Source organism: Oncorhynchus mykiss, chromosome 21 (assembly GCF_057628025.1).
Source record: "Oncorhynchus mykiss isolate SJ-2025 chromosome 21, ASM5762802v1, whole genome shotgun sequence".
Taxonomy (NCBI): domain Eukaryota; kingdom Metazoa; phylum Chordata; class Actinopteri; order Salmoniformes; family Salmonidae; genus Oncorhynchus; species Oncorhynchus mykiss.
The window spans coordinates 496,873-502,754 of NC_143042.1; the positions used below are offsets into that span (position 1 = coordinate 496,873).

Here is a 5,882-nt window from a genome sequence, read left to right on the forward strand (position 1 = left end):
CTCCATGTTTGATGTCTTTACAATCACAGAGAGCTGTTGACTGACTCCATGTCTGATGACTTTACAATCACAGAGAGCTGTTGACTGACTCCATGTTTGATGACTACAACCACAGAGAGCTGTTGACTGACTCCATGTTTGATGACTACAATCACAGAGAGCTGTTGACTTCAGATGTTTGATGACTTTACAATCACAGAGAGCTGTTGACTTCAGATGTTTGTCTTTCAACCACCAAACTTCTTCTTTGGACAACCGTTCTAAAACCATGAAAGGGCTTTTTGGTTTCTTCTTCTTCAGTGTCTGATAAGAGAACATTCTAGTGTTTCTATGCAAAAGGAAACATGCTTTATTTGACCGTGGAAAGATCCAGTATCTCCAATACGATTCTAAAGGACTTGACTTTACAATAAGACCATGGAAGACTATCAGTCTGTGGATGATGTGTTTTATAAATGGTTTTGATAAAATAATACTCTGGATTCATGCATGTGTTGTCTGTTTACCTTAAGCCATGAAATGGAGGAAGAACCTTGAATAAGGCAGAGGCATCTTTGAACAGTGATACAATTCAGATAGTAGAATCAGTGACCCCTGCTGGTTGAAATATGACATTGCAGGATGGTGATGAATCAACTGGAGGCTGGCTGGCTGCTGAAGGATGGATGAACACAATGAACTCAACTTCCACATTGTTCTGTTCATAACTCATCAGTCTTTGGTCTACACACCACAAACACATCAAGTATCTACTATTAAATGTGGGCTGGGTTTTCACTGTTGGAAACGGATGGACTGCTTCAGGAAAAACCTTCAAGTCACGTATCATATATGCAATCTAAGACTTACTAAACCAGTTGACTTAGTTGGCTTACTGCAACACAAGAACCATTACTGACCACCTACTTCTGTGATGGACTACTAGGTGGAACAGCCATTCTGTTAGAAGGAACAACGTTACAATGTGATGGACTACTAGGTGGAACAACGTTACAATGTGATGGACTACTAGGTGGAACAGTCATTCTGTTAGAAGGAACAACGTTACAATGTGATGGACTACTAGGTGGAACAGCCATTCTGTTAGAAGGAACAACGTTACAATGTGATGGACTACTAGGTGGAACAGTCATTCTGTTAGAAGGAACAACGTTACAATGTGTTGGACTACTAGGTGGAACAGCCATTCTGTTAGAAGGAACAACGTTACAATGTGATGGACTACTAGGTGGAACAGTCATTCTGTTAGAAGGAACAACGTTACAATGTGATGGACTACTAGGTGAAACAGTCATTCTGTTAGAAGGAACAACGTTACAATGTGATGGACTACTAGGTGAAACAGTCATTCTGTTAGAAGGAACAACGTTACAATGTGATGGACTACTAGGTGGAACAGTCATTCTGTTAGAAGGAACAACGTTACAATGTGATGGACTACTAGGTGGAACAGCCATTCTGTTAGAAGGAACAACGTTACAATGTGTTGATATCAGGATCTCCAAGGTGTCTTTCATCTGAGTTTTACTGTTTGACTCCAAAGACTCTTATGATGGTTTATAGTTTTTAGCTAAATTCATGCATTCAATTATTATATTTTTCACGACAATCTCTTCTTTCTAATTCAAATGCCTTTAGTGATGAATGAAATTAGTATAAAATGCATCATTGAGAATAATAGGATGGGATACTACTAGTATTGCTGCTGGACATTAAACACTACTGTCAGATGTTACTGTCTAGTGATTTTCTAAGTGGTGTTTTTTATCAGTCTGTCCCTTTCACTTTGACAGTGATGCTCTAATGATGTCATATCATCATGTGGTAACTGTCCTCATGATGCAGTATTGTTGATAAAAGATGCTGTTGCCCATGTGTATGTATGTAATGTGATGTCCTGAGTGTCTTCTGTGTGTCTGGCTTGGCTTGTGTCCCACATGGCACCCTTTAACCCTATGTAGTGCACTACTTTTAACCAGGGCCCATAGGGAATAGGGAACCATTTGGAACACAGGCCTGAGAGTCTAGGAGGCGATATGATTCACACAGCACAGTTTGATTGACATGTAGGATAATCTGCAATGGATCAGTAATAATACAATGAATAAACCTCCCCTTTATTTTAAAGCTGTTCTCAGTTTTGATGGTTGAATTTTATCCATGTAATTTATCCTGTCAGTTATGACATGTTATTTATCCTGTATCATCGTCTAATTAACATATTCATCAGTGTCTCTACTCAAAACTCACTCAAAACACTCAAAGATTGTATTTTCTTCAGTGGTTTGTTTTTATTTCTGTAATGCTTCAGGGAAGGGTAAAGGTGTAACGATGTACACTGAGAGTCAGGAAGAAAGTTCTGGAAGGGAATACATGCAATAAATAAACACAACAAGACACACGAACAGCCCACCAAGATGACACGGATACAGAGGGGAGTGAGGGGAGGCAGGGGGCAGCGGTACTCTAGGGGGAGTAGTGGGGAGGGGAGGCAGGGTGCAGCGGTACTCTAGGGGGAGTAGTGGGGAGTGGAGGCAGGGGGCAGCGGTACTCTAGGGGGAGTAGTGGGGAGGGGAGGCAGGGTGCAGCGGTACTCTAGGGGGAGTAGTGAGGAGGGGAGGCAGGGTGCAGCGGTACTCTAGGGGGAGTAGTGGGGAGGGGAGACAGGGTGCAGCGGTACTCTAGGGGGAGTAGTGAGGAGGGGAGGCAGGGTGCAGCGGTACTCTAGGGGGAGTAGTGAGGAGGGGAGGCAGGGTGCAGCGGTACTCTAGGGGGAGTAGTGGGGAGGGGAGACAGGGGGCAGCGGTACTCTAGGGGGAGTAGTGAGGAGGGGAGGCAGGGTGCAGCGGTACTCTAGGGGGAGTAGTGGGGAGGGGAGGGGAGGCAGGGTGCAGCGGTACTCTAGGGGGAGTAGTGGGGAGGGGAGGGGAGGCAGGGTGCAGCGGTACTCTAGGGGGAGTAGTGGGGAGGGGAGGCAGGGTGCAGCGGTACTCTAGGGGGAGTAGTGAGGAGGGAAGGCAGGGTGCAGCGGTACTCTAGGGGGAGTAGTGGGGAGGGGAGACAGGAGTCAGGGAGCAGGGGTCCTCTTGGAGAAGAGGTGAGTGTGGCAGAGGACAGTCCAGCCTGGTGTATCAGAGATGAAGGGAGACAGAGGACAGTCCAGCCTGGTGTATCAGAGATGAAGGGAGACAGAGGACAGTCCAGCCTGGTGTATCAGAGATGAGGGGAGACAGAGGACAGCCCAGTCTGGTGTATCAGAGATGAGGTGAGACAGAGGACAGTCCAGCCTGGTGTATCAGAGATGAGGGGAGACAGAGGACAGCCCAGTCTGGTGTATCAGAGATGAAGGGAGACAGAGGACAGTCCAGCCTGGTGTATCAGAGATGAAGGGAGACAGAGGACAGTCCAGCCTGGTGTATCAGAGATGAAGGGAGACAGAGGACAGCCCAGTCTGGTGTATCAGAGATGAAGGGAATACAGAGGACAGTCCAGCCTGGTGTATCAGAGATGAAGGGAATACAGAGGACAGCCCAGTCTGGTGTATCAGAGATGAGGGGAGACAGAGGACAGCCCAGTCTGGTGTAGCAGAGATGAGGGGAGACAGAGGACAATCCAGCCTGGTGTATCAGAGATGATGGGAGACAGAGGACAGCCCAGCCTGGTGTATCAGAGATGAGGGGAGACAGAGGACAGTCCAGTCTGGTGTATCAGAGATGAGGGGAGACAGAGGACAGTCCAGTCTGGTGTATCAGAGATGAGGGGAGACAGAGGACAGTCCAGTCTGATCACTGGAGGTTCTCTTGCTACAGAGATGGTCTATAGAAGCCTTTTGTAGCTGACGTTCCTAACCTCAACTGAGAGGGTCTCAGTCCCTCTGATGGCCCTGTTGGTGTCCACTCTGTCTCTCTGTGTGTGTCCTGTTCTTCGCTGTCAGGGACAAAGGGGGGTTGTTGTGGAAATTGAGGGGGGTGGAGTTAGTAGTCTTTTGGCAGCATGACCCTGCGACCCCCCATGAAATAACACAAGGTGATCTTCCTTCTGAAAGGAATGTTGTCCAGGTCCTCCACTGACACCCTCTTGTTGCCCCTGACGCTGCTCTCCTCCTGGTCGTACATGGGGCACATGTAGGCGGTTCGCCTCAGGGCGTAGATGTCCACCTCGTCCTCGTCGTCCCACGGCTGGAAGGGCTGCTGGGAGGGAACGGCTGACTTGACCAGACGGGGTCTCATCATGGCCAGCTCTAGGTCACGGGGGACATGCCTCAGACCCAGGCTAGACCTCTGGACTCTGGCTCCTTTAAATTACATTACATTAGGTTACATTCATTTATTAATAATTCATTTATGAATGTTTAAAAACATGAAAATCATCTTCCTGGTTGTACATCAGCAAACAACATACATTATACAATATTGACAATATAATCAATAGACAAAATGTGTCATTGCCCAAAGAGAAGTGCTGACCTTTCTTTCTCTTCTTCTTGGTCCTTTCATCCCAGGCGTTGGCACTGACAAGGGACACGTTGCCCTGGCCCAGGGAGGGTAGTAGTTTGGGCCGGGGGGCCACCGGGGGTTGGGGAACCTTTGGAGGAGGAGCATCCCTCTGGGCTCTCCTGGCCAGCAGGGGTCCTGTCTGGACGAAGGCCTTGGGCCTGATGATGTCCCTGGGTGGGCTGCTGCTCCCTCTGGCAGCCTCCTCTGGCTGGGCAGCTTTCGGCACGGAGAGAACAAACACATTGTTGCTGAATCTGCATGACTCTGAAAGGGCCGGCTCCTCCAGGGTCAGAGGGCAGGTAGGACGGGGCTCAAGCTGGACCAGGTCCACAGTGCTGGTAGTGATGCTCACAGGACAGGTAGGACGGGACTCAAAAATAACGGGACACACAGGATTACTGGGCTTCACTTTTCTCCTAGTGGTCCGTCGAGTGTTGCTAGGCCTTCCCTCAGGTCTGGAAGGCTGAACATCATGCTGGACCAGGCCAGTTGGTCTAACAGGAGGCCGTCTAGTGGGGCCCAGAGGGTTGCTAGGCCTCCCCTCAGGTTTGGAAGGCTGTACATCATGCTGGACCAGGCCAGTTGGTCTAACAAGCCGTCTATTGGGGCGTTGAGGGTTGCTAGGCCTCCCCTCAGGTCTGGATGGCTGTACATCAGGTTGGACCAGGCCAACTGGGCTAACAGGCCGTCTATTGGTGGGCCGAGGGTTGCTAGGCCTCCCCTCAGGTCTGGATGGCTGTACATCAGGTTGGACCAGGCCAACTGGGCTAACAGGCCGTCTAGTGGGGCGTCGAGGGTTGCTAGGCCTCACATCAGGTCTAGTGATGCTGACAGGGATTCTAGGTATCATTGTCTCAGGCTGGTACAGGCTCTCTGGGCTGTTGGGCCGGGAATCAGGCAGAAGCTTGTAGTTCTTCAGAACCTCAGTGAAGGAGAGCTCCTTGTTGCGCCTGCGTCTGTTGGTTTTGGCAGGTAGCTGGGAGTTGCTGCTGTTAAACCAACCGGGAGACTCACGACATCCATCCTGGACAGGAACCAGGGACTGGAGGTCTCTCCTCTTTCTGTGGGCAGCTGTGGGCCTCTTGGGCCTGATTTCGTCAGGAGGGGGAGCACGGGGTACAACATGCAGGGAGGGGAACGCTGAGGGCCTGAAAGAGGAGGCCATCACTGGGGCCTGGCTGACCTCTTCTCTCTCCAGCAGCACTCTGTTAGAAGGACAGAGCAGCGGAACACCGATGGACCTTGGTCCTCCAGACCCATTCAGGTTGGGCCTCCTATTCATCATTCACTGGTCTGCAGGATTCTAATCAGAATGCTCCTTCTAGTCTTGAATACTTGGAATAGGAAGTGGCTTTCAGCACCATTAAACTCTATAAAGAGAGAGAC

General features: G+C 49.5%; 1 pseudogene; it reads left to right on the forward strand.

Moving 5' to 3' along the window:
• The first annotated feature begins 4,657 nt into the window (after positions 1-4,657).
• Positions 4,658-5,407, forward strand: LOC149972928 (uncharacterized; annotated as a pseudogene).
• Positions 5,408-5,882: the final 475 nt, after the last annotated feature.